The sequence below is a fragment of the Helianthus annuus genome, chromosome 17 (assembly GCF_002127325.2).
Source record: "Helianthus annuus cultivar XRQ/B chromosome 17, HanXRQr2.0-SUNRISE, whole genome shotgun sequence".
Lineage (NCBI taxonomy): Eukaryota > Viridiplantae > Streptophyta > Magnoliopsida > Asterales > Asteraceae > Helianthus > Helianthus annuus.
The window spans coordinates 82,190,940-82,205,475 of record NC_035449.2 but is presented as its reverse complement, the minus strand read 5'-3'; the positions used below and the strand labels follow the sequence as shown (position 1 = coordinate 82,205,475).

The 14,536-nt window shown below is 45.1% G+C and overlaps 1 long non-coding RNA gene across 1 annotated transcript; it reads left to right on the top strand.

Annotated features, from left to right (window-relative positions):
* The first annotated feature begins 11,039 nt into the window (after positions 1-11,039).
* Positions 11,040-12,765, top strand: LOC110923205. The gene is made up of 3 exons (XR_002583832.2): positions 11,040-11,173; positions 11,688-11,754; positions 12,560-12,765. It is a non-coding gene; the product is annotated as an uncharacterized LOC110923205 (long non-coding RNA).
* The last annotated feature ends 1,771 nt before the right edge of the window (positions 12,766-14,536 follow it).

The following is a 14,536-nucleotide window of genomic DNA, read 5'->3' as shown; positions in this document are numbered from 1 at the left end:
AACCATGATAGGACGTGGTTGATCCCTTACTTGTATACTTGAGCGTTTTATTGTCTGCCGAGCAAACCCAGGTGAGTTCACACTCCTACTAAGGCATGGGATTCCCGGGTCGTGGGAATGGGGTAAAGGTTACAATTGACTAAGAACGTACATATGCTTTTCCTAGACTATCACCTACCATGATCCTCGGATGTCAGGACGGTTCCGTAGGTTAGAATAACACCTACGTGGTTATATGCCAATCACTGCCTCAGATGTCAGGCACGCACGTAAAACCTACGTGTACGCATTACTTACTTCTATCCTCGGTACAAAGGATACGTACGTGAAACCCACGTACACCCCCGCGTCTCCTATCCTCGGTTGTGAAGGATACGTGCGTAAAACCTACGTACACCCCATACGCGCTACTGTTCTCGGAAGAAGAACAGGGATGATACGAGTAGTTGATACGAATAGTCTAGTGGTCACATAACATGGGAAGCCCCCACCTGTATAACTTACTATCGGCCCAGTAGAGCCACTCGTTACTTACTGTTACGCACTTACTGTGAACTCGCTCAACTAGTTTGTTGATCATTCTGTTACATGCCTTGCAGATCGTTAGGTACTTGGAGCTTGCACAAAGAGGGGCCGGTCGTTGTGGACAAGGATCGTATTACTTTGTTAGGCACTTATGACATTTCAGTATTTTAACTTGGGTTTACAACAATGCTTCCGCTACTTAAACAATGTTTGGTTTTGAAACATCAATCATGTCATGATGAATTACGTTACTTACTTTGATTATTAAATGCTATGTTTGATATGATTGATGGCTTGATCCTGGTCAGTCACGCCTCCAAGCGGTGGTACTCCGCGTGTGGATTTTGGGGGTGTGACAGATTGGTATCAGAGCCATTGGTTATAGAGAACTTGGTTTTAATACGGGAAAAAGTTTTTATTAAAACCAGACTATAACCAGAACAGTGCTCTCAACGATCCACAACGACGCTTCGCTCCACGTGCAAGACTCGACATTCTAGGTAATAAGGTTTATGTTTATTGCCTACTTGCTAGAATTACTTAGAACTTTGCTCGTGGTATGCTTAGACTACAATGCTCACTATTTGCTATTGCTTAAGAACCCTTACATGCTTACACTTTTCTGTCATCGCACTATTCGCGAACTTTTCTCACCTATTTCGCCTTTGACATGAAGATCAATGGCTGGAAGAATTAACATGACACAAGCCCAGTTAGAGGCTCTTGTTCAAGCCCAAGTTGCTGCGGCAGTTGCAGCAGCTCAAGCAGGTAGTATATCCTGCAGTATAGGCACACACTAGGATCTCTAGATCCTACATTAACTCTCGAATTTAACTTCGTCCTATTCGTACACAATAGGTCAACACGCGCAGCAGCCTGTCTGCACATTCAAGAACTTTATGGACTGCCGTCCCGGCACGTTCAGCGGCACAGAAGGAGCGGTTGGACTCCTCCACTGGTTCGAGAAGCTAGAATAAGTATTCAAAATGTGTGAATGCCCTGAGGCACGCAGGGTGAAATACGCCACCGGCACTTTAGAAGGAATCGCGCTAACCTGGTGGAACGCGCAGGTGCAAATTCTGGGGTTGGCAGCTGCTAACGCCACACCCTGGAACGATTTTAAGGAACTCATCAAGAGAGAGTATTGTACGCGTGAAGATATTCACAAGCTAGAAGATGAGCTGTATAATCTGAAAATGGTTGGGTCGGAGATTGAAGCGTATACCAAGCGGTCAAACGAGCTGGCCGTGCTGTGTCCAACTATGGTAGACCCTCCATACAAGCGTATCGAGATGTATCTCAAGGGGTTGGCACCAGAAATCCAGAGCCACGTTACCTCGGCTAACCTCGACAACATTCAGGAAATCCAGCGTCTCGCTCATCGCATCACCGATCAGGCAGTGGATCAGAATAAACTGCCTAAGCGTGTCAGCGCTACTGATACAGTCACTCCTTCAGCTACTCCCGTTACCCTCAGTGACAACAAGAGGAAATGGGAGGGGGATTCAAGCAAAGCATCAGTTTCGGTTCAGTCCCAGAATCAGTAGCGAAAGACTGACAACTATCAAAGCCCTAACCAGCAGTCGTCAGGTAGCCACAGGCAGGGTGGATATCGCGGAAATCTTCCAAAGTGCAACAACTGCAACAGGCACCACAACGGTCAGTGTACCAAGGGTCGTTGCCAAAGATGCCTCAAGATGGGTCACGAGGCCAAAGACTGTAGAAGCCTTCGTCCTGCGAACCAAAATCGGCAGCAGCCTCACGCTCAGCCTAACCAACAACAGGGCAACAAAGGATGCTACAATTGTGGTGCTGAAGGCCACATCAAGAGACACTGCCCACAGCTCAACAGGAACCAGAACAACAACAACAACCAGGGCAACGGCAACAACAACGGGGGAAATAACAACGGCAATGAAGCTCGGGGTCGCGCTTTTGTGCTAGGTCGAGGCGACGCAGTGAACGATCCCAACGTTGTTATGGGTAAGTTTCTCCTTGACAATATTTATGTTACTGTCTTATTTGATTCGGGTGCGGATACAAGCTATATGTCTGTGAAAATGTGTCAACTGCTAAAACGTGCACCAACACTTTTACCCACCAAGCACGTAGTAGAGTTAGCTAACGGTAAAAGTCTAGAAGCCACGCACGTAGTACAGGGTTGTAATCTTATCCTAGCTGGCCAAGCCTTCTCTATTGATCTCATTCTCATAGTTTTGGGTAGTTTCGACGTTGTGGTTGGGATGGATTGGCTATCCCAACACCAGGCAGAAATCTTATGCAGTGAGAAGATCATTCGTATTCCACGTTCTGGTCAAGAACCTCTCGAAGTCCAAGGCGACAAGAGTGGTGCTGTGGTTGGCATCATCTCATTCTTGAAGGCTCAGAAGTGCTTACGTAAAGGTCACACAGCCATTTTGGCTCTTGTTTCAGACACATCAGTAAAGGAAAGGAAATTGGAGGATATACCAGTCGTACGTGACTTCCCTCAGGTGTTTCCTGAAGATTTACCTGGCTTACCGCCTCATCGTCAGGTTGAATTTCAGATCGAGCTCGCTCCAGGAGCAGCACCCATAGCTCGCGCACCATATCGTCTAGCTCCATCAGAATTGGAAGAATTGTCAAAGCAGCTACAAGAGCTCTTGGAAAAGGGCTTCATTCGTCCAAGCTCTTCGCCTTGGGGAGCTCCAGTGCTTTTCGTGAAAAAGAAAGACGGTACGTTCAGGATGTGTATAGACTACAGGGAACTGAACAAGGTGACGGTGAAGAACCGTTATCCTCTTCCACGCATAGACGACTTATTCGACCAGTTGCAAGGGTCGTGTTACTATTCCAAGATCAACCTACGGTCAGGATATCATCAACTGAGAGTCCGTGAGGAGGACGTCTCTAAGACAGCATTCAGAACTCGCTATGGTCACTATGAGTTCTTGGTTATGCCGTTCGGACTTACGAACGCACCTGCAGTATTCATGGATCTTATGAACAGGGTGTGCAAACCCTATCTCGACAAGTTCGTCATTGTATTCATCGATGACATCCTGATTTACTCTAAGAGTCAGGAGGAACACGAGCGACACCTACGCCTTATATTGGAACTCCTTCGGAAGGAACAGCTGTACGCCAAGCTTTCTAAATGCGACTTCTGGCTTCGTGAAGTCCACTTCTTAGGCCACGTGGTAAACAAGGATGGGATTCACGTCGATCCATCCAAGGTAGATTCGATCAGAAACTGGCCTGCACCGCGAACGCCAACGGAAATACGCCAATTCTTGGGTTTGGCAGGCTACTACAGACGGTTTATCAAAGACTTTTCAAAGATCGCGCAACCACTTACACTACTGACACAGAAGGGTGTCACCTACCGTCGGGGCAACACGCAGGAAACTGCTTTTCAGTATCTAAAGGATAGGCTTTGCAGCGCACCTATTCTCTCATTGCCAGAAGGCACAGAAGACTTCGTAGTATATTGTGATGCATCCATCCAGGGTCTTGGATGTGTGTTGATGCAACGTGATAAAGTGATAGCCTACGCTTCTCGGCAACTCAAGGTTCACGAACGAAACTACACGACGCACGATCTAGAGCTGGGAGCTGTTGTTTTCGCGCTTAAGATATGGCGACACTACCTGTACGGTACCAGGTGCACGATTTACACCGATCACAGGAGTCTCGAACATATCCTTAAGCAGAAGGATTTGAACATGCGTCAACGGCGATGGGTTGAGTTACTGAACGATTACGAATGCGCCATCAAGTACCATCCAGGCAAAGCCAATGTTGTGGCTGATGCCCTCAGTCGAAAAGACACTTTACCTCGGCGCGTGCGAGCGCTACAGCTTACGATTCAGTCTAGTCTTCCTGCTCAGATACGAACTGCTCAGATAGAAGCACTGAAGCCCGAAAACGTCAAGGCTGAAGCCTTACGCGGCTCACGACAACAAATGGAACAAAAGGAAGACGGCTACACTACTGACACAGAAGGGTGTCACCTACCGTTGGGGCAACACGCAGGAAACTGCTTTTCAGTATCTAAAGGATAGGCTTTGCAGCGCACCTATTCTCTCATTGCCAGAAGGCACAGAAGACTTCGTAGTATATTGTGATGCATCCATCCAGGGTCTTGGATGTGTGTTGATGCAACGTGATAAAGTGATAGCCTACGCTTCTCGGCAACTCAAGGTTCACGAACAAAACTACACGACGCACGATCTAGAGCTGGGAGCTGTTGTTTTCGCGCTTAAGATATGGCGACACTACCTGTACGGTACCAGGTGCACGATTTACACCGATCACAGGAGTCTCGAACATATCCTTAAGCAGAAGGATTTGAACATGCGTCAACGGCGATGGGTTGAGTTACTGAACGATTACGAATGCGCCATCAAGTACCATCCAGGCAAAGCCAATGTTGTGGCTGATGCCCTCAGTCGAAAAGACACTTTACCTCGGCGCGTGCGAGCGCTACAGCTTACGATTCAGTCTAGTCTTCCTGCTCAGATACGAACTGCTCAGATAGAAGCACTGAAGCCCGAAAACGTCAAGGCTGAAGCCTTACGCGGCTCACGACAACAAATGGAACAAAAGGAAGACGGCGCCTACTACGTAACGGGCCGGATTTGGGTCCCTCTCTATGGCGGTTTACGCGAACTTGTAATGGATGAAGCTCACAAGTCTCGCTACTCGGTACATCCAGGGTCGGATAAAATGTACCACGACATCGGCACTACTTATTGGTGGCCTAGCATGAAGGCCCACATCGCCACGTACGTTGGAAAATGCTTGACCTGTGTGAGAGTCAAGGTTGAATATCAGAAGCCAGCTGGTCTACTTCTGTGACACTCTAGGTTTTTCCGAACGAACACCTTGTAATATTTTTGTGTATATAAATATTATTAAATGAAAACGTGATCTCTTTGCATGATATGTGTTGTGTATGTATTATATATATAAGTATATGCGTATAAACTAGTGAGTCGAGACCATGACTCGCAACCACTCGGTTGCGAGTGGGCCACTCGGTCTCGAGTGGGCCTCTCGGGCCGTAACCGGTTTGGGCCGAAACCCCCCCCCCCCTTAACCAACTTGACACTTGGTATATAATCCCAACCTTCTCCTCACTTCCCTCATTTGTTACACAAACATATCCACACATACACTTCTCTTCTCTCTCAACTAGAAAACCCCAAACAACATTCCATTCTCCTCCAACTTTCGGTTCAAGCTCAAGAATCTCGGACAAGAAACTCGGTCAAGATCATCACTCGGACACTCCATCTTCTCGGTTCCTTTCCTTTGTTTCGGCTCCTTCTTCTTCTTCACAACCGGTTAGTGTTAATTATTATTATATGCATAGGATTTATGTTGTGTTGAATGAACTATGAAATGCTTGGTTAGTAGTATTATGCATGATTCTTAGGTTGATTTGTAAAGTTTGAAAATATGTGATAACATGTTTAAAATGGCTAGAAAATGGTAGTTTAAGAGTATTCATGGCCAACCAATCTATGCTTCATTGTTTCTTGCAATATGAGGTTGTTAAACACAAGATTTCGGCTACAAAGTGTATGTTTTACTTGTTCTTGCATAATAATCTTGTTAGAAATATGTGATTTTCGGTCCAAATGTATGATTATGTTAAGGTGAAAACCCTAGAAAACTATGAACTTGTGATGAACTTGTTGAATGTGGTTTGAAGATTTCAAAAAGGCAATGTTTGATCCAATTTTACTAATAGACTGATTAGGAAAAGTTGTTAGTTGAACCTTATTGTCTATTACTCGATTTGGGCCTGATTACATTGTACTAATGGGACTGATGTATCTGAATCATCACGTGAACATGAAAGAGACAGCATTGCGACTCGCAACCGCACCGTTGCGACTCGCAACCATGGCAAGACAACTCGAGACCACACCGTTGCGACTCGCAACCATAGCATGACAACTCGAAACCGCGACGGTTGCGACTCGAGACTACGACGGTTGCGACTCGCAACCACAGCGTGACAAGCCGAGACCTCCTGGTTGCGACTCGAGACCACCTGGTTGCGACTGGGCTGTCCATTTTGGTTATTGGGCCGATATATGTAATATGGGCTACCTGTTAACTGGATTATGTGTTGCTGTTTGACTGTGTAAATGTTAAGGCCGGCCCAATAACCCACTGTTTGATTTCATGCATGCAACGTGTTAGTTATGTGTAGATTTTACGTGATTGCTTGTACACCAAACCTGACCTATACCGGTAACCATGTTAGGACGTGGTGACCAACGTGTTTGACAAGTAACCTAATCTGCCGAGCAACCCAAGGTGAGTTCACCCACTAAAAGCATGCGTCCCGCGGAGGGACCCGAACAAACTACCAACTTTGGGAAAAATACTTTTGACCCATTACTCCGGGGGAAAACAGAATGGGTAACTACTATCTCCAGGGGAGATACGTTTGGACATTATTTATAAATCACAACTAGCTATACTAAACGAAACTCTATCACTCTAAGTCCCTGCTTAAAATACCGATTAGTCGCCGGGGGCGAACGGGTTATTAATTGATAGCGCTATTAGGTTTGACAACCTCACACCGTGACCGGGGGAGATCGGGCGTGAACTAGTAGACCTTGCAACATGGTCAATGACGATAGACATTGACTTCGGGCACGATATTATTCCGTCAACAGTTTCGGTATCTACAGTTTAGTGAGCTTACAGATGGGGTAGCTCCCCACAACGTGATTATAAATGCTTTATCTAAACAACCTAAGTTTTGGTAAACTAAAACTGGACAACCAGTGAACTCACTCAGCATTATTGTTGACCCCTTACTGCATGCTTTGCAGGTAACCCGTGACTGAGGAGCTGCTGCTTGGGGATGTGTAGTGTTCGTCAAAACCCGTGTGTTGGGTTTAACTATCTTGAACTAAGGACTATCTTTAAAACTACTTAGTTTATGCTTCCGCTGTTTTGTTAAACTAATTATCGAACTTAAACTATGATGTTGCTAACTACTTTGGATATTAAATATTTCTACTATTAATTCAATGCTCAGTATAATTGGTGGCTGGATCCTGGTCAGTCACGCCCTCAAAGCGGGTGTTATCCGCAGGTGGATTTTGGGGGTGTGACAGATTGGTATCAGAGCCATTGGTTATAGTGAACTTGGTTTTAAAAAGGGGGAAAAATCTTTTTGAGAAAAACCAGACTATAACCTATGACTCGCGACGACACTACACTCCAAGTGCAAGGCTCAACACATTAGACCTCATAGCTCGGACCAGTGTTTACTTGTTTGCTTACCTTATGTTTCTTGTTTTACTATACGTACTAGTGTGCCTAATTAGATAGATACGCCTCTCTCTTCTATCTCATTCTCGTTACATTACGACATCACACTCATACTGTGTTTTCTGGTTATGAAGACAATGAGTGGACGCGGAAGAGGAAACATCAACATGACTCAGGCTCAATTCACTAACCTGCTTAACACGGTGGCTGCAGCTTTCGCAGCTCACCCTGGAGGTAAACTCGATGTCCTAGGATGTTTAGATCCTACCGCCACATCGCCTTTTATCCCTAAATCTATACGCTTCGCTTCTCACGAACAGGTCAGCATGCACCTGCGCAACCACCCGTGTGTACTTTCAAAACTTTCATGGATTGCAAGCCTCTCCCTTTCAACGGCACTGAGGGTCCCCCTACGAATTGGGTAAAGTTTGCTACTGCTACGCTTGAAGGAAACGCGCTTTCCTGGTGGAAGGCGCAGATTCAGATGTTTGGGTTGGAAACTGCTAATGCTACTGCGTGGGAGGATTTCAAGGACATGATTAAGGAGGAATACTGTCACCGGGATGACATCCACAAACTTGAGAACGAGTACTATGCGCTTAAGATGGTTGGGTCAGAAATTGAAACCTACACCAAGCTGTCCAATGACTATGTTGCTCTTTGCCCAAACATGTCTCGACCTATGTATCGAAGAATCGAGTTGTACGTCAAGGGTTTGGCTCCAGAAATTCGCAGCCATGTAACTTCAGCCAACCTCACTGCCATTCAGCCGATCGTTCGACTTGCTCACAAACTTACTGATCAGGCCGTAGAAGAGGGCAGGTTGCCCAAAAGGATCAGTGCTACTGTCGGGAGTTCTAGTGACAACAAGCGTAAGTGGGAAGGAAATCAAAGCAAGGATGCTAACCCCACTCAGGCCCCAGCACAGCAAATGAAAACTGAAAACAACAAGGGCACTCAACAACAGGGTGGCTATCGCGGTAACCACCCCAAGTGCAACAAGTGCAATCGACATCACAGTGGGCCTTGTGGGAAAAGTCAGTGTCAACGATGTAACAAGATGGGGCATGAGGCCAAGGACTGTAGGAGTCCACGTCCCGTGGGGTAGAACCAGCAGCAACAACATCACGGGAATGCCAAGGGTTGTTTCCAGTGTGGAGCTGAGGGGCACTACAAGAAGAATTGCCCTGAACTGAACCAGAACCGCAACAACAATCAGGGAGCTGGAAACAACGATCAAAACAACAACGCTGGGAACGGTGCTAGAGGAAAGGCTTTTGTGATTGGAGCTGGAGAAGCAAGGAATGACCCCAATGTCGTGGCGGGTAAGTTCCTACTCGATGATCGTTATGTTTCTGTATTATTTGATTCTGGAGCCAATGCTAGTTATGTGTCCCTACGTATTAGTAAGAAGCTTAAGCGTCCGCTTTCGTTACTAAGTTCTCCTCATATTGTCGAGTTAGCTAATGGTAGAAACATCGAGGCCTCACATGTTATCGAAGGCTGCAAACTAGAATTGTCTGGTCAGACGTTTAGCATCGATCTTTTCCCTGTTACCCTTGGAAGCTTCGACGTCGTTATCGGCATGGATTGGTTATCCAAACATCGCGCTGAGATCCTCTGTCAAGAGAAAGCAGTTCGTATTCCCCGCCGTTCTGGCAAACCCCTCATTGTACAAGGTGGCAAAGGCGGAGAAATCTCCGGCGTTATCTCATTCTTGAAGCCCCAGAAGTGTTTACGAAAAGGGCACACCGCTATCTTAGCACTTGTCACCAACACGCAGGAAAAGGAAAAGAGGATTGAAGATTTTCCAGTGGTGCGTGACTACCCCGAGGTATTTCCTGAAGAACTACCTGGACTCCCTCCCCACCGTCAGGTTGAATTTCAAATCGAGCTAGCTCCCGGAGCAGCGCCTATAGCTCGTGCGCCTTATCGACTAGCCCCCGCAGAATTGAAAGAACTCTCTACTCAGTTACAGGAACTATTGGATAAAGGGTTTATCCACCCTAGTTCATCACCCTGGGGAGCACCGGTACTCTTTGTTAAAAAGAAGGATGGCACGTTCCGAATGTGCATTGACTATCGTGAGCTGAACAAGGTTACCATCAAGAATCGTTACCCTCTCCCGCGAATCGACGACCTATTCGATCAGTTGCAAGGATCGAGCTACTATTCTAAGATTGACCTGCGATCAGGTTATCATCAGTTAAGGGTCCGCAATGAAGACATCTCCAAAACTGCATTCAGAACTCGTTATGGTCATTATGAATTCCTCGTTATGCCCTTTGGAATGACCAACGCGCCCGCGGTATTCATGGATCTCATGAACCGAGTGTGCAAACCTTACCTCGACAAATTTGTGATTGTGTTTATAGACGACATCTTGATCTACTCGAAAAGTCAAGAAGAGCATGAACAGCACCTACGCCTTATCCTCGAACTCCTTCGCAATGAGCAACTGTATGCCAAGTTCTCGAAATGCGACTTCTGGCTTCGAGAAGTCCATTTTCTTGGGCACGTGGTTAACAAGGATGGAATTCACGTCGACCCTGCAAAGATCGACTCTATAAAGAATTAGCCTACCCCTAAGACTCCGACCGAAGTCCGCCAATTCTTGGGACTAGCAGGGTACTATCGAAGATTTATCATGGGATTCTCAAAGATTGCTCAACCTCTCACGGCTCTTACTCAGAAAAGTATGGTTTATAAATGGGGTGAAGCTCAGGAAGCCGCATTTCAGACACTAAAGGATAACCTCTGTAGTGCTCCTATTCTCTCGTTACCTGAAGGAACTGACGACTTTGTAGTTTACTGCGATGCATCCATCCATGGGCTCGGTTGTGTGTTAATGCAACGCGACAAAGTTATTGCTTACGCCTCTCGACAACTTAAGACGCACGAAAGGAACTACACTACGCACGACTTGGAACTAGGAGCAGTGATCTTTGCGCTTAAGATATGGAGACATTACCTGTACGGTACCAAGTTGTAACACCCCAAAAACGTAAACCCGTATATTATAAAGTTCAAGGAATTAATAAACAAGAAATTACCAATTAAGAACTTAACCTAGTTAAGTTCTAGTCTAGAAATAACTCATATTATGGTTAAAATACTTGAAACTAGAGAAAATGGTAGTCAAGGGACTAAACTTGTCAAAAATGAAACTCTTATTACTAATAGTAACAAAATCAAAACCAAACACACCAAAAATTGGTGGTCTGGTCGACAGAAGCAGAGAAAAGGGGCGACCCCCATATCCAAAACCCTAACATCACCATTTCTTGCAAATTGAAGGCTCAAATCCTAACCAAAACAAAATCCGAGCTTAGAATCGTGTTCCTCATCGCGAGAGGGTCTAGAGGTATGTAAAATTTTGTGAGAATTCACTACTTGAAATTCTCATGAATCTAGCAAAATCTGAAATTTATTTGATGCATGATAGTAATTAGTTAGATTAAAGATGAAATAGTGTCTAGGGTTAAAACCTAGACAACTATAGGTGAAATCATGCCCTAATTCAGGAAAATTCCATGAATCCATAAATGTTAAGTTATGGGTTTTGTATGTTGATGATGAATATTAGGATTTTGAGTGTAATCCTAGTATAAATTTCATTATAAGAAGTAATTCCAGTGATATTGATACTAATTGTATGCAAAATTGCTATTATAGTGAAATTTGATGGCAAATCTTAAAGTCACGAACTTGTTTATGAAGGTGGAAAAATCTGACCCGCTAGGTGTTTGTAGAAATGCCTAAGTGAGGACTTAAATGTTAAAATTTGGATAAAAACGCAGATTTGATAATGGTCCATAATGATGTGATTATGGTCATGAAAAGAGTTCTAAACATGTTGTGAAAACTGAATTTTCTAGGCAAAGAGTCCGGTTCCTCTAGCGGACAAGCCGAGGGGAAATCACGAGGAAAAGGCGCGCTCTAAAGGTACGAAATTTATCGTTTCGTTACATTATACCTTATTGTTAGTTTTATGTAGTCAATTTTGAAACACGACGACCAAGATTTACCAATACGTCACGAATATGATTAGTGCCTTAAACAAGTAAATGGGTCAAAACAAGTGAAAATGCATGAAATCTTACATATCCGAAATGGTGTGTAAGTTTAACACCCAAACGGGTCAAACAAGTTATGGTAATAAGCATGAAGCATGACCTTATTACACAATGCGTGAATTACATGATAAGTATGCCGTGTAACGAACACCATACCCAAATTAAGAAATCTCGTTCTTAATATAGGAGCTAAGGTGCATATCCGATGCATGAAAATAGTATAAACAACCAAATATTATGTCTTGTAATCTAGGGTGTAAGTTGATTTCGTAAGCATGCCCGCTCAAGAATAGTTGAGTAATGTTATAAACCAAAACAAGTATGAAGTACTAGCCCAGCCGCGCAGCAATTTATGCGAATTTGTGTTGTTTCGACTCATAGCGAATCAGCAAGAAAACTGCATTTTAAACAAGGAAGAGATGTGCAGAGTCTACCGTAAATTACGGTAGTACCGTAATTTACGGTGGCCTGAAATTATTTACGGTGAGTCTCTACTGTGTTACGGTAGATCCCAAATGACCAGAAGCCACCGTAATTTACGGTGACACCGTAAATTACGGTGGAGCCCTGTTTGACAAAAGTTGTTTTGATCATTTTCTCGAATCCGTGTTCGGACCTGATTCGAATACGTAATTACCAAGAGTGTTAGTACTAATGCTTGTTTTAAATGTTAGTTCTCAGGTACCAAGAAAAAGGATGAAGATCAAGCAAGTGAATCGAACCGAACACACACATTTTAAGAACGCTTCCGCATCCAAACTTTGTGTTAGAAACTATGTAAATTAATGGTAGTTACTGTCTTGTATGTGGTTTGTAACAACAATACACGAAGGTTGTGTTAATTTTGGGTTAAACTATGAAAGTTTTTGTAAAGTCGTCATTTTGGCATTAAATGCAAGGTTTTTAGGTTATTAAATTTGGTAAAATAAGCTGGGTCTTACACAAGTGCACTATCTACACCGATCACAGGAGTCTTGAGCATATCTTCAAGCAAAAGGAATTAAACATGCGACAACGTCGATGGGTCGAACTCCTGAATGATTATGAATGCGCCATCAAGTACCATCCGGGCAAGGCCAATGTCGTGGCAGACGCCCTCAGCCGAAAAGACACTACGCCCAAGCGCGTGCGAGCATTACAACTTACCATCCAGTCTAATCTCCCTACCCAGATTCGAAATGCTCAGACTGAAGCTCTGAAACCGGAGAACATCAGGGCTGAGTCCCTGCGAGGATCGAGACAACGATTAGAGCAAAAAGAAGACGGCGCCTACTATGTGGCAGGGCGCATTTGGGTCCCACTCTACGGAGATCTACGAGAACTGGTGATGGACGAAGCCCATAAGTCCCGTTATTCAGTACATCCTGGTTCAGATAAGATGTACCACGACGTAAGGACCACGTACTGGTGGCCTGGCATGAAAGCCCACATAGCCGCTTACGTTGGCAAATGTTTGACCTGCGCAAGAGTCAAGACTGAGTATCAGAAACCAGCAGGCCTACTCCAGCAACCTGAAATCCCGAAATGGAAATGGGAGCAAATTTCCATGGATTTTGTTACGGGGCTACCTAGATCCCAACGCGGGAATGATACTATTTGGGTGATAGTAGATCGATTGACTAAGTCTGCACACTTTCTGGCCATTAAGGAAACAGACAAGTTTTCTACCTTGGCAGAAATCTATTTAAAGGAAGTAGTCTCCAGGCACGGGGTGCCAACTTCTATTATCTCCGACCGAGACGCTCGTTTTACTTCCGAGTTGTGGCAAGCTATGCACAAATCCTTTGGCTCACGTTTGGACATGAGCACCGCTTACCACCCACAGACGGATGGGCAGTCTGAACGCACCATCCAAACCCTGGAAGACATGCTTAGAGCATGTGTGATCGATTTTGGCAAGAACTGGGAAAAGCATCTACCGCTAGTAGAATTCTCCTACAACAACAGCTACCACACTAGTATTCAGGCGGCACCTTTTGAGGCATTGTACGGTCGTAAATGCCGATCACCTCTTTGCTGGGCGGAAGTCGGTGACAGTCAACTCACAGGCCCAGAACTGGTGGTAGACACAACGGAAAAGGTTGCCCAGGTCAGGCAACGCATGGCGGCAGCTCGTGACCGTCAGAAAAGCTACGCTGATAAGCGTAGGAAACCGCTAGAATTCCAGGTCGGGGACCGGGTTCTACTTAAAGTTTCACCCTGGAAGGGTGTGGTTCGTTTCGGTAAACGCGGCAAGCTGAATCCGCGATATGTTGGACCATTCAAAATTACCGAGAAAGTCGGTAAGGTTGCTTATAGATTGAACCTGCCTGCAGAGCTGAGTGCAGTGCACAATGTTTTTCACGTGTCTAATCTGAAGAAGTGTCTGTCAGATGAAACACTCATAATTCCTTTCAAGGAACTCACTATTGATGAACAGCTACACTTTACTGAGGAACCGATTGAGATCACGGATCGAGAGATCAAAACCCTCAAACGTAGCCAGATACCTCTTGTGCGAGTTCGTTGGAACTCACGACGTGGCCCAGAGTTTACCTGGGAGCGGGAAGACCAGATGAAGTCCAAGTATCCCCAGTTGTTCCCTAATGAAACCCCCAGCACTGAAGCTATAACCGAATTTTGGGACGAAATTCCAAACTAACGGGGGGATG